This window comes from Cynocephalus volans, chromosome 5 (assembly GCF_027409185.1).
Source record: "Cynocephalus volans isolate mCynVol1 chromosome 5, mCynVol1.pri, whole genome shotgun sequence".
NCBI lineage: Eukaryota > Metazoa > Chordata > Mammalia > Dermoptera > Cynocephalidae > Cynocephalus > Cynocephalus volans.
This window is the reverse complement of record NC_084464.1, coordinates 63,592,233-63,605,464: the sequence shown is the minus strand read 5'-3', so window position 1 is coordinate 63,605,464 and position 13,232 is coordinate 63,592,233. Positions and strand designations below refer to the sequence as shown.

Genomic DNA, 13,232 nt, shown 5'->3' with positions numbered 1-13,232 from the left:
ATAAAAAGAGAAAGAATTGGTACCAAGTTTGATTCAACATTAAAATAAATATTGTAACAGTTTCTATTTTAAGGAAAAGTGCTTGATAGTCAAGATAACTGATGCATTTATACAGAAAGATATCCCAATTTCATATCAAGATTTAATGATATATCTTTTTCACCATAACTGTAGTTAGTCTTTCTTTACAGCACTTTAAAAATATTAAGTATTCTTTAGGATCATGTTAATTTTTCAGATTTTAAAATTTCAGAAAAATGGAAGGGGAAATTTATTAACTTACTATAAAAGGGAACAGAAAAATGATGCCCATATATTACACTTTAAAAATTATTATAGGGCTGAGCCCGTGGCGCACTCAGTAGAATGCGGCGCTGGGAGCGTGGCGACGCTCCCACCGTGGGATGGAACGACCGGTGCACTCACTGGCTGAGTGCCCATCACGAAAACGACAAAAAAAAATAAAAATAAAAAAATAAAAAATAATAAAAAATAATTTAAAAAAATAAAAATTATTATAGTTGGCATTTTCTTAATTTTTGTTAAGTTGGTTTTGTTAATTTTTGTTTGTTGGTATTTTCTTAATTTTATAGTTGGTATTGACTTAATTTTTGTTTGTTGGTATTTTCTTAATTTTATAGTTGGTATTGACTTAAATTTTTTGTCAAATGATACCTAGTGAAAGCATATCTTACTGACTTGTGCTTCAATTTTTCATTCACTCATTTGTTCATTTATCCAATCAATAAATATTTATTAATCTCTTACCAGGTGCCAGGCATGTTCTAAGAGCTAAGGATACAGTCGTGAACAGAAGAAAGCCTGTGCCCCCAATGAGCTTATGAGAGTGAGGAATAATAAATACATATTAAAAGGAAATCTATAATATGTCAGATAGTGATGAGTTCTAAGGAGAACATAAATCAGAGTAAAGGTATTGAGAATGCAGGAGGCAGGAAGGGAGTTGTTGCAAATTTAAAGAGAGTAATGGAGGAGAACTCTCTGAGAAGATGACACTTGTGTAGAGACCAGAATGAAGCAAAGGTGTAAGCCTTGGAGATTTCTCGGTTACATCATTCCAGGCATGTGGGAACAGTAAGTGCATAGGCCCTGAGGCAGTCTAGGGTTTGGCATGAATAAGAATAAGGAGGAGGTCATGTGGATGGAATAAAGAGTAGCTTTAGAAGGTCAGATAAATGGTAAGGCGCTAAATCAGAAGGATGTTTTAGGGGCCGAGCCCATGGCGCACTCGGTAGAGTGCGGCGCTAGGAGCGCAGCGATGCTCCCGCCGCAGGTTCGGATCCTCGGTGCACTCACTGGCTGAGTGCCGGTCACGAAAAACGACAAGGAAAAAAAAAGAAGGATGTTTTAGGACATTGTAAGGATTTTGACCTTTCAGTGAGATGAGAAGTTGATAGATGATATTGAGCAGATGATGTTCAGCAGACATAATCTGGCTGTGGTTTTAAAAGGATCACTCTGGCTGCTGGCTTTGGAAGTTTCCCTCAAATCATACATGTATATACCAGGTTCTGTAGGGTTGGAACACTGGACCTGAGAAAGGAAGCACCAGGGTGATGATGATGGTAAGGGAGAAAAAGAGTTCATTCTTTCACTCATCCAAAACATATTTACTGGGTTTGTATTATATGCCAGGAAGCAAAAATAGATATACTCACTTTTCTTGTACATTATGTATATTTGGGAGACAGTAGGAGGCAAAGGCAGAAGTGGAGCTCTAGTTAGAAGACTATTGCAAAATTCCAGGCAATGGTTGGTAGTGATTTAAACCAGGTGGTCATGGTGGAGCTGGTGAAAAGTCAACAGATTCTGAATATGTTTTGAAGGCCAATTTGTAGGGGGGGGGGGGTTGTTGTTGTTGTTTGTTTTTTTTAATTTTATTTTATTTTGTCAATATACAATGTGGTTGATTATTGTGGCCCATTACTAAAACCTCTCTCCAAGTTGTAGGTTTTGTTGATACATTAGATGTAGGAGGTAAGAAAAAGAGGAGAGTTAAACATAACTATAAGGTGTTTGGCCTGAGAAACAGGATCAATGGAGTTGCTATTTACAAATCTGGGGAAAATCATGGGAGGATCAGATTTGGGGGCAAATAAAGAGTTCAATTTAGGTTATGCTTAGTTTGAGATCCTTTTTAGACATCCAAGAAGAGAAATCATTAATAGGCAGTTAAATATATATCTAGAATTCAGTAGAAAGGTTTGGGCTCGAGAAACACATTGGGAGTTGGCAGAGTATAGATGGAATCCAAAGGCATTAGGAAGCAAATGTAGAGAAGTCTGAGGATGCAGACCTCATTCATTGCCCCATCACTCCTGGACAGAGTACTAAAGAGTGTAAAAGGAAGTGGAGAGGAAAAGGCTAGAGAATCCAGAAACAGTACAAATCATTCATTCGTTCAACGGATATTTATGAGCATCTGCTACTTGCCAGAAATTCTGCTAGCCATTAGGAAAACAACATGGCAGACCAGGCACAGACGGTGCCTTCAAATAGTTCACATTCACATCAAGATGAACACTCAATGACAGGAATAGAGATAAACTACGGTACATATTTTTGAACAGCTATGAAGAGGAGTAGCAAAGTAACAGTGGAATTATGACACTAATTCCAAGGTCTGAAGAGGAAAGGAAACTGTCTTTAATCTCTATCTGCCTCCAGCAAAGACAAGCCAGACCAGTGGGAATTCTGCACAGCAAGATAACAGAAAACACAAATTAGAAGAGAAGAAAAAAGTAAGATTGTGGAGTAGGGTAGGGGAGATAGGAACCAACAGAGACTGAATAGTGCCATCCCTAGCATAAAATAGGTTATACTTGGCTGATAACTTCAGTCAACTTCGAAATGTCCAGAGCACACAAAGGCCTATATCTTATCTTAAAAGACAGGCTTCATTATGTCATGCAAATACCTCTTAATGAAACAACAGTTTCACTAATTAGGATTGCATTCTAATGAAACTTTCAATTGTATTTTTCAATTCAACTACAAATTGCCCAGGATGTTACATACTTTCTTTCTTAAAAGCAACACTGAAGCAAAAAATGCTACAGGAATTTAAAAATGAGTAAAGAGAAGAAGGAAGAGAAGAAGGAAGAAAATAGTTAGCTTCTTAATGTACAGAATAACTCAATAGTTATTTTGGGGGGGACTACCATGTGGATGCTATAAAGAAAAGGGTAAGAGTTACAGAGTTTTGTTACTGCACCCTATCTGGGTTCACATTTCATAGGTGGGTTAAAAGGGCAGGGATGACTTCAGCACAGTCTCTAGAACCTGGTTGGATCAGGAATTTGATTTTGATGCAAACTTTGCTACCTAAAACACTTTCCTTGAACCCTGTTATTTAATAAGCTTGGCATCAAATCTTATGTATTCTTTTGACTTATTTTGAAAAAATACCCACAGTTAAGTTGGGGAGTCATTTCAGTTCTATCACTTTTCTTGCAGCTTTACCCATGGATGCCAAAATATGGAGTAATTCATATCAGTGTCATATTAGTTATATGTGACATAGATAGGCCATATATATTAGTTATATGACCATGATATGAATTACTCTATATTTTGGCATCATTCATGGGTAAAGTTCAAACTCTAGGGTGTAAGATTAGTTGTTGGGGTGGGGGGAAGTTTCCCCCAAATCATATATGTGTGTACTGGTAACCCTAAGTCTCTGGATGGAGGAAGAATGAGAACATGACTTTACTAACTTATGTTTGAGGCCTTACTAATCCTGGGACATGATTATCTCACAGAGAGTTGGAAATCTGAAGCTGAAAATGGAAACACCAGGGTGATGATGATGGTGAGGGAGAATAAGAGCTCACTCATTCACCCATCCAAAAAATTTATTGGGCTCTTATCATATACCAGGGACTGTACTAAAATCTGCAGATAAATAATGAGCTAAATCCAGCATGTTTCCCCCTCCGATGGAGTTTACAACCTAAAGCAGTGGTTTTTAAAATGGGTACATGCATCCCAGGGAGTGAGTGAGATGACACAGTCAGGAAACAACTACAATGCAGAGTGGTAAATGCTCTAATGGAAACCAAGACACGTGGATCAACTAAGAGCTATGTGAAAAGACATCCTTAGTGGGGTGGGAAGAAAATATTAGAACTTTATATTTTTATCTTAAAATAAGAAAAATCACTTAATATTTAATGCATAATCTGACAGTCATATAAGTGAATAATTAAAAATAAATACAGACATTTTGGTAGGTTGGGCTTAAAATATTTTATTGATTGGTAAGAACAATAAAGACAAGTATGGTGAAAAACTTAAGATTTTTGGAATCTCAAGTTAAACTTGAAACTTTTAAAACCTGGAAAGACAGAACTTAAAGTGATGGAGAGATGAAACAGTTCTGGCTGTGGGCTGCAGGCAGAGGAGTGAAGAATAAAGGAGATACTTGACCAAAATCTTCTATGCCACCAGCAAATGCTTTTCACATGTCCCTTAAAAGAAAGTTCTTAGTAAATCTGTGTCTCTTGGTTTTCACTGGAGCATTTACCTCTCTGTACTGTAGAGGTTTCCTGACCATACCATTTTACAGGCAGAGAGGATACTTTGTTTTTTTAAATTTTTTTATTTCTTTATTTCTAACACCTAGAATGGTAACCAGCAACTTGAAGTCATTCAGTGTTTGTGGAATTGAATGGCAATTGACTTTTAACAAACTCAATTATTTGTGTATATTTTAATACCCTAATTTGTATGTATTTTGTACCATATTCCTGTATTCCTATTGGAATGGCCCAGTACCTGGAACACAGCCAGCCCATGAGAAACATTACACTGTAAATACATAGAAGAATAAATTTTCCTACATTACATGGTTGACTGTGTTGGGTTGATGGACATGGAGTAGTAAAAATATAACAAGAGGAGAACAAGGAAAGGCTAAATTTCTGGGGCTTGAAATGGGGAAACTGTAGATAACTGTTTAGATAATGAAGGCCTTAAATTATCCAAGTACCAATGAAAAACAGCAAGGATCTTCTATTTGTGCCACGAGCCCCTTTTGTCTTAAGTGCTTTAATTTGCCTGGCTGAAAAAACTTACTCCACCATCTTTCCTCCTTTTACAAACATTTGGAATAATTTCTAGAGTAGAAATGGAGCTGGTAATGACCTCTAAAGAAAAATCAGAATCCCTATGAAAAATACATGGTAAATCTATCATAAGGGAGTTAAAGTTATAACAACAGGTTTGACTGACATTTCTGTCGTTGCTGTACCTCATTCAACTGCAGACCTTCGCTCCGATGGTCTCCTCTCCGTAGGCATTTAACCCTTTCAGCTAAAACCAAGAACTGTATCCTTTTCAGAATCATAGGGGAGGCCGTTAGGCGGGTGGGCTGGTGCCGCCCAAATGCGGCCACAGAATCCTGCCAGGCTTGGCATTAAAAGAATCCGAGTTCAGGGCATAAGGAACTTCACTGCTGCTATTGCGCAGCCTCTGCGTTCCACGCAGGCTTATTAGGAAGAAAGGGGAAAAATTGCCAGACACGTGAACCAGAGGGGACCAACCCAGGTCGCAGCTCCCCACTGCATCGGATTCTAGAATTTACAATCACGAAAGTTCTATTGTCCGGCGATTGGCTCCGGGGCCGCATGACATCATAGCGTTTGATTCAGCCTTCGGGCCCCGATTGGCTGGCCGCGCCATTGTGACGTCACGGTCAGCCCACGTTCTGATTGTAGATACCCGGCGCCTTCCTCTTCTCATCGCGGCGGTTCCTCGTTACCGGTTCTTTCGTACCACATCCTCTTCTGCTCTGGTTGACCACGGGCGCTCCTGCCGCCGCCGCCGCCGCCGCCGCCGCCTTGCTGCTTCTCAAAGGTGCCGCCGCCCCTGGGGCCAAGAGGTAAGTCGTCAGCTTCAGGAAACTTAGCCTGGGGCCGCTGCTCGGCCATGACACCCGCGCGAGCGCGCGGCCGGAATGAACTGCCGTCAGGTCTGGGACCTGGTGCGGAGAAATAGCTGCCGGCGCGGCCCGCCCTCCGTCTGCGCGGCCGAGGATCGGCGCGGCCCGCGGCCGCCAGCCCTGCCAGCTCCTGGGGCACGGACCACGGGCTCGGGGAAAGCCGTGGCAAGAACCCGCCGAAGCTGAGGCAGGGCGCCTCGGGAGTTTCTGCCGTGATGCTGTCGCACCTGTTCGGCGGGTGGAGGCAGCAGGCGGGCACTTTGGCGCGCTGACAGGCGCCCGGAGGGCAAGATACTGTGCCCAGACTGGAGACGGAATGAGTGGGTTTGTGCGCTCGTGTCCTCCCGCCCTGTCGGGATGAACTCGCGGGTGGGAGGTCCGGGAGCGCCCTCGGAGTCAGAACTTTCTTTAGGAGGTGGCGGGGGGGGGGGTCAAAAGGGGGGAACAAAACCTGGGTCAGTTCGGAGACCCTGTGCGGAGTCGCGGGTCGGGTGGGCACCGGCCACCGGAGCTTGCGGAGCTAGCGGTGCGGGGAAGCTTCGGCCTTTTCTATTTTTCCTCTTCATCCCGCCTCCGCCCCTCGGAGGGAAGCCTGCAGCCCGGGACCACGTCGGTTTTTATTAAAACCAGATAACTGCAGTCCTCGGTACTTGGGAAGGGATGAGGCCGGTGGAAAGCGAGGGGGCGGGGACTCGAGGGCTACCAGGGCGTCCCTTTTAGGGAGTCTGGGCGCAGGAGAGGCGGGAGCAGCCCTGGGCTGGGGGAGGCGTAGGGTGCGTTGTGTTGTGAGTTGTAAGGAAAAGTGTCCTTTTACAGTTTCCACGCCGGTAAGATTTCCTCCTCTCCACCTAGGGGGAGAGGGAGTAGTGCCCAGAGCAAGAGGTATTCTTTTTGAACTGTCTTGCAACCTTTCCGTGCTCTTGCACTTGGTGGTTTCCCACCCGCACGATTGATGGAGTTAAGCTCATCTGACGACTCCTCAAATGCAAATTTGGAGAATGCATTTGGCCAAGTTTTGCAACGAGGGAATGGAAGGGGACGGAATCCAGTGCGTGACTTATTAGCTGGGCTGGGGAACCGAGAGGTGGGGAATTGTGAGGAGCGAGCAACATTATTTTTTAAAATAGCGGGACCAGAGGCAGGAAGTGCTTTATAGGGCTGTACCGAAGAGCTGGTGTTGCTTGTTAGGTTTTGTAACTCGTTCCCCTAACCACTTGGCAGATAACCTGTTGGTCTGCACTTGTTTTGCTTGCACGTCTCAGCCAACAGCATTTGGGCAGAATCTACAGATACAGACAGCCGGTTTTGCATTAGATGGCTGTGGACAAACACTTAAGCTTTCCCATCTGTGGCTGGGGACAAGTGGATCACATATCTGGTCAGCTCAGGTCACTGCCTGGGATTATCAAGGAAAGCTCTGCACTTGACAGAAAAATGTTGATCATTTTCCTTTTAGATTCGTATTTCAGATTATAATTTCTCATTGCCAGAACTTTTTCTGGACTGTTTCTCTTTTTGCATTTTCTTTTCTTTTCTAACTGAAGACAAAAGGGAAAATGTTATTGATGGTTACAGACGGGTAATTTTACAGAACGTAGGATAGAATTTTGCTGAAAAGTGAAAGTAGAGAGCTTATTAAAATTTTTGTCAGATTTTTCAAGAAAAGTATCTCATAACTTCAGACACTGTCCTCACTCCCCTGACTCAATTTCCTTGTCTGTAAATGGGCGTTTTACGTGGCGGGATTATTATGGATTTCAAGAGATAATACAAATGAAAAGCGCCCAGGATGGCGTTTGCCAAATGGTGATTTGATAAATGTTTCCTTCTCATTCCCTGGGATCAACAGAGCTTCTTTTTGGTTAGAGGCCTTAATTTTTGGATGTTTGATGTTTGCAAGAGTCTTTTTTCCTTTACTTCCTCTCTTGTTCTCAGCATAATTATTGCTTATCTTCCTGCTTCTAGAGGTGAGCATCTATCCTTGGGTCTCTTATTTCCAACTTGAATTATACAAATATCAAGGCGAAACTGTTTACTTTCCTTTAGAGTAACGTTGTGCCTAAGTAGATAATAGAGTGTGAGTAGTTTTACCTCTTTTTCTCCTGGCCACATCCTTATTCTCCTTTAAGAAACTTGTAATTTGTTTGGGTTCCTATTCTCTGCCTACCAGTTCTTGCTACCAATGGGATAATACTCCCATTATTTACCCACAAATAAGTCTTTCTTTGCATGCATTCCATTTCAGGTACTATTGATGTGAACATCTACCTATTAATGGTTTCTTTCCGCACATAAGACTTATAACATTCTTTTGAAGTTTTATCCCCCACCTTTTTTTTTTTTTTTTTTAAAGAATTGAGAACTAAGGCCTAAAGATGCCAAGTGACTGGTGCAAATTCACATGGCTCTGGCTCCTGCAACATAACTATTCCTTCATCTATCCTTATATGGTACTGTTAGTATTATTTGTCCAATGGGCTATGTGTCATTTATGTAACTCTGTTACTCCGTAATTTAAAAATCTACCCTTGTGCCAAAAGGTCCATCTTAAGCCCTCCAAGATTAACAATTTGTCATTTCTCAAATCTGCCTAAAATCTGTTCCCTTCCTTTTAGCCCATACTTGATTTGTTCTTTCTATTAATTCATTGACTTGTTATTGAGCGTGTATTTAATGTGTGTGGCGGGGGGAGGAGGTTGTATACAAAGGTGAATAACAGTTCCTGATTCAAAAGGGCTTCCGATTTAGTTTACACTTTAAGGCTTATACACCCATATTTAATATACTCCTTGGACCAAAAGGAAAGTCAGAAACAGATTTCTGGGGGACTTGTCTACCTATATCTGGGAAAGCTTTATGGCAGAACTATCCATGTTAGACATATCAGTGCCCAGCACTGCTGAATTGGTCAGGATGCGTTCAGTTCAATAAAGAGAAAACCCGACTCAGAGAGGCTTAACAACCCACCTGACCTGGAAAGGGTAGGACTTTTGCTACATTTCTGTGAAGTCTTCTCAGGTGTTGGTTATGTCCTTAGGCTGATTTTGCCAGAAGACTGCCAGCAACTGCCACCATAGTCACACATGGGGACTTCCCTTCCCATCACCATCCAAAGAGAGTCTTTGGCCTTGAGGTGATTGATGTAGGCCTTGGTTTCTTGAAGCAGTAATTGGCACAGTGGAAGTCTGATAACCTGGGGCTCATCCCAGAAAGGGGGAAGTGGGGCGAAATGTCACCTCACCTTGCTGACTGCTACACCTTTAGGGAAGGCCAGCATAAACAAGAGGAAGTCAGTTGCAATGTCTATTTGTAAGCACCTTCAGGATGTCAGTACTAAACAGATAATTGGATTTAAACTAAATTGAATTTAATCAGCATTTGAATTTAGGAGGACATGCCTTGTAGGCAAGAGGGAGCTTGGAGAGCAAACAAGTGTGGAATCATTGCAGTTGGCCGAAGCTGATAGAGAGGGCAGAAGTGGAAGAAAAGGTTAGAAAGGCAAGTTATTGACATAATAATAATGACTGACTTTTATTGAGCTATTATGTGTCATATCCTGCATTGAGTGCTTCTCAGGGGCTTATCTCAATTATTATCAATTGGTACTCAAGCATTCCCACTTTACAGGTGAAGAAATGGAGGCCCAGAGAAATTTAGGCACTTAAGCATTCCAGCTCAGATGGTCTCAAACACCCCCTAGCTTGCCTTCCTCTCTCCTGAGGAACTAGGAGTGCATTATGAGTGCTGTGCTCCAGAAATATGAGTCTTATCAGACTGCTGGATTGGCATGGACAGAGGCTAGGAATGTGGAGAGGGTCTAGGAGGCTATTAGAGGTGGCCAGATCAGTGATAAAGCCTGACCTGGAGCCACCGCCAGGAACACAAACTGGAGCGAGCTGTTTGGAGGAGATTGTGTCCGGGATAGGACCTGGAGACCAATTGGATTTGAGGGCCAGCACATGGAAGGGTGCTTTAAGACTGGGTGGTTAAAGAAATGTGCTATAATAAGGAGAGAAGGAAGGTCTGTAACCAGATGGAAATATCCTAACAGCCCAGGTAGATATCCACACAAGCCATTTCTTCCCATCAAGTCCAGATTCCTCCTCTTCATGGTCAACCCTTTTTTTGTTGTTGTTGCCCTTCTGCAGGTACGTTTCTACCACATTTTATCCATTTTCAGACCCAGTTTTTCTCATTTTTAATATCTGGGTAGAGATGCAGCATATAATCAGTGGCATTTTAAAATCACTGCAGGCAGTTTCCCACATTTTAATATTACTGAAATTGGAATGCTTCCTGCACCTTTCAGTAAAGTATCATTGGTCAGAAATGGAAAGCCCGGTACTGCTAAAGCTCATATGACCAGTTACTGGCAGAGCCAGGGGTAAGAATTAAGGCTGCTGGGCTCCTTCACCAGCTGGGTTACTTCAGCTCAATAATAGATACTGAAATACACATACCCTCATGATACAGGTTTATAGTAACACACATGCATGTTTGTTATTAAACACGCATGTCTGTTTGTTTATTAAAACCAAAGTAATTCGAGAAGACTGGAAAGGCATGATTGTTTAAGTAGTATGCTTCATTCTTGTGTATCATCTGGCTGTTGTGGTTTCTTGTCCTAACTTGCCAATATCCATAAGAAAATCACCTCTGGGCATTGGTTTCTTTTCCTTTAAAATGAAAGATTAAATTTTTTATTTTCACTTTTGCCAAGAGCAAGTCCTTTGTTTCTGTTTGGCCAGGGATAGAGAAGGAAAGTGGAGATCATTTAGGTCTTAGAAATGTCAGAATCAGTGATAGAAACTACAGTAGCAGAAGCAAACTGCTAAGAGCTCTTGTAAAACATAATTGAGGCGTTTTGGCCTAACAAGGGGAATTGTTGAGGAATCTAACCTGCCCTAATTTTGAGTTACTATAATAGGAACCCTGACCCACACTCACACCTGACCCCTATTTCAACCCATAAGTGTTATCATTACCAAACTTTTTGGTTCCCACTGGGCTCCCACTGGCATGTTTCCTTTATGGGAACATTTTTAGTTGACTTGTAGGCATTTGCTTTTAGAATTGTATGGTTCCTGGATTTAAAATATTCATACTTTGTGAGTTTTTAGACAAAATTCCTACCCTTCCTCCTCTCCTGTTTTCTGCCATTTCTGTGGAAAGCACAGTTGTAATTGCACTCAGGCAAGAATATGTCTTAGTATATCTGAAGTTAGACTTTTGTATCTTTTGTTTGATGTTATCTTGCTGTCTGGGATTTAGGAAATAGTTTCTAATTCGTTTTAAGATTATTGGTGCTGATACTGTCATGCTTTCTGTAATGAAGAGAATAACAATTTTCTTGAAACTTACCTTTTTACTATAATTCTTATCATTATACTAGGTTAGCATCCCCTGCTAGCACATGTTGGTTATAGGTTCCATCTCTATTATGTGGCACCTTTGCCACTTCCTTTTCCTCATGTCAACAATTTCATCCTTTCAGAACTAATCTCTTATAAGCCCATGCTAAACAGACCTAATTCAAGCCGGGCTGGAGAACTGGCCACATCAGGTCTGTATTTTATATAAGCTTCTGAACACCAGAGTACTTGTTCCCCTTTTGTCTCAGCACAGCAAATGCTGTGACAAAGTGATTGTTATGAATTTCTCCTTCCCCAAAGAATAGCTCTCTTGGTACCAAATTCAATAATTATTCATTTGCTTCCCCAGGAGTTTGGCAATGTGTGTATGTCCCTGGAGGTAGTGTTCAGGGTACCTCTGCTTTTGTCTTTGGCAGAAGAAATAACTTACTTTAGTATTTATGGAAGTTGTTGACACCTCCGTCAGTTGTATTTGTTAGTTAATATGCACCTCTGTGAAAATTTGAGTTTGTGTCTTCTGACAGAACTTCTGAATATTTCTGTTTATTGATCTGAGGTACATTTAAAAGAGCATCTGCTGTGCTTCTTTTAAGTAAGGAAAGCTGTAGGAAGCACATTGAAGAAGATGCCTTTCAGGTTAGCAGCCACACACCTCTATGGGGTTCCAGCTCTGCCACTTAAGCTGTGTGGTCTTGGGCAGGTAAGTCGCTCCACCTCCTTGAGACTCTAGGTCCTATCTAGAACTTGGAGGTGATAGTACCTGTGCCTACTTTGGAGGGTGTTGGAATTATCAGTATTATACATGAAAGTTAAGTGGGGCACTAAATTTCATTAGCATGGTGTATCAGTCCATTTTTGTTACCTATAACAAAATACTTGGAACTGGGTAATTTATAAAGGAAATGAAATTTATTGCTTACAGTTTCTGAGGCTGGGAAGTCCAAAGTCCATCTGGTGGTGGCAACAGTGACCCAGGGGTCTCACATTGCAGGATGGTGGAAGCAAAGACAGCAGAGAGAAAGACAGACTCTCCTCTTCTTTTAAAGCCCTCAGAACCACTCCCCTGACCACCATTTTTAATCCATTCACTACTGCACGGTCCTACAATCCAATCACCTCTTCAAAGTTCCACTTTTCAGTTACCGTAATAGGATTTCCCACCCTCTTAACAATCACCATAGGAGCTAAGTTTCTAATACTTGAAACTCGGGGAACACAATTCAAGCTTCAGTGAGTTTTGGGGGGACATAATTCAATCCACTACACATGGTAAAAAGATTCCTCTATTATATAGGATATTTATTGAAGCATTGTTTATAATAGCGAAAGATTGGAAGAGTTAGCGGAGTGAATGTCCTTCAGAAGAATAAATTGTGCTATAGCTGGGCAGTGGAATACCCTGCACATTTTGAAAAAAACAAGGCTGTTCTGCGGGTACTGAATATATCTGCTCAGTACCCCCTACCGGGTGCTTTTCCGAAGTGCTCAAAATATATTAATTCATTTTGGCCTCACAGAACCCCGTGAAATGAGTACCCCAGTTTTATAGATGAGGAAACTAAGGTAGAGAAGAGTTAAGTCACTTGTCCAAAGCCCATACTAGTAGGTGGCAGAACCAGGGTTCAAATGCAGGCAGGCTGGTGCAGTGTGCTATTAGCCACCCTGCTGTGACATACACCTGTCAGACCTAAATAGTAATCTGTGCATTCACAGCTCTAGATGCAGAAACTAGAGGAAACAAAGTTGAATTTCTTATTCATCATTACATTCTGGAAGGTTGAGGGTAGATGCAGAAACTAGAGGAAACAAAGTTGAGTTTCTTATTCATCATTACATTCTGGAAGGTTGAGGGTATAACCAGCATAGGGCTTCTGTTGATAGTTACCAAAGGTTTA

At 41.7% G+C, this 13,232-nt stretch overlaps 1 protein-coding gene across 1 annotated transcript in view; it reads left to right on the top strand.

The window, feature by feature from the left end:
• Positions 1-5,808: 5,808 nt before the first annotated feature.
• Positions 5,809-13,232, top strand: part of ELOVL5 (ELOVL fatty acid elongase 5) — a 66,234-nt gene continuing 58,810 nt past the window's right edge. The window contains exon 1 of the mRNA XM_063097250.1: positions 5,809-5,905. The gene's annotated coding sequence lies outside the window, so the exon portion shown is untranslated. The remainder of the gene's footprint in view (positions 5,906-13,232) is intronic.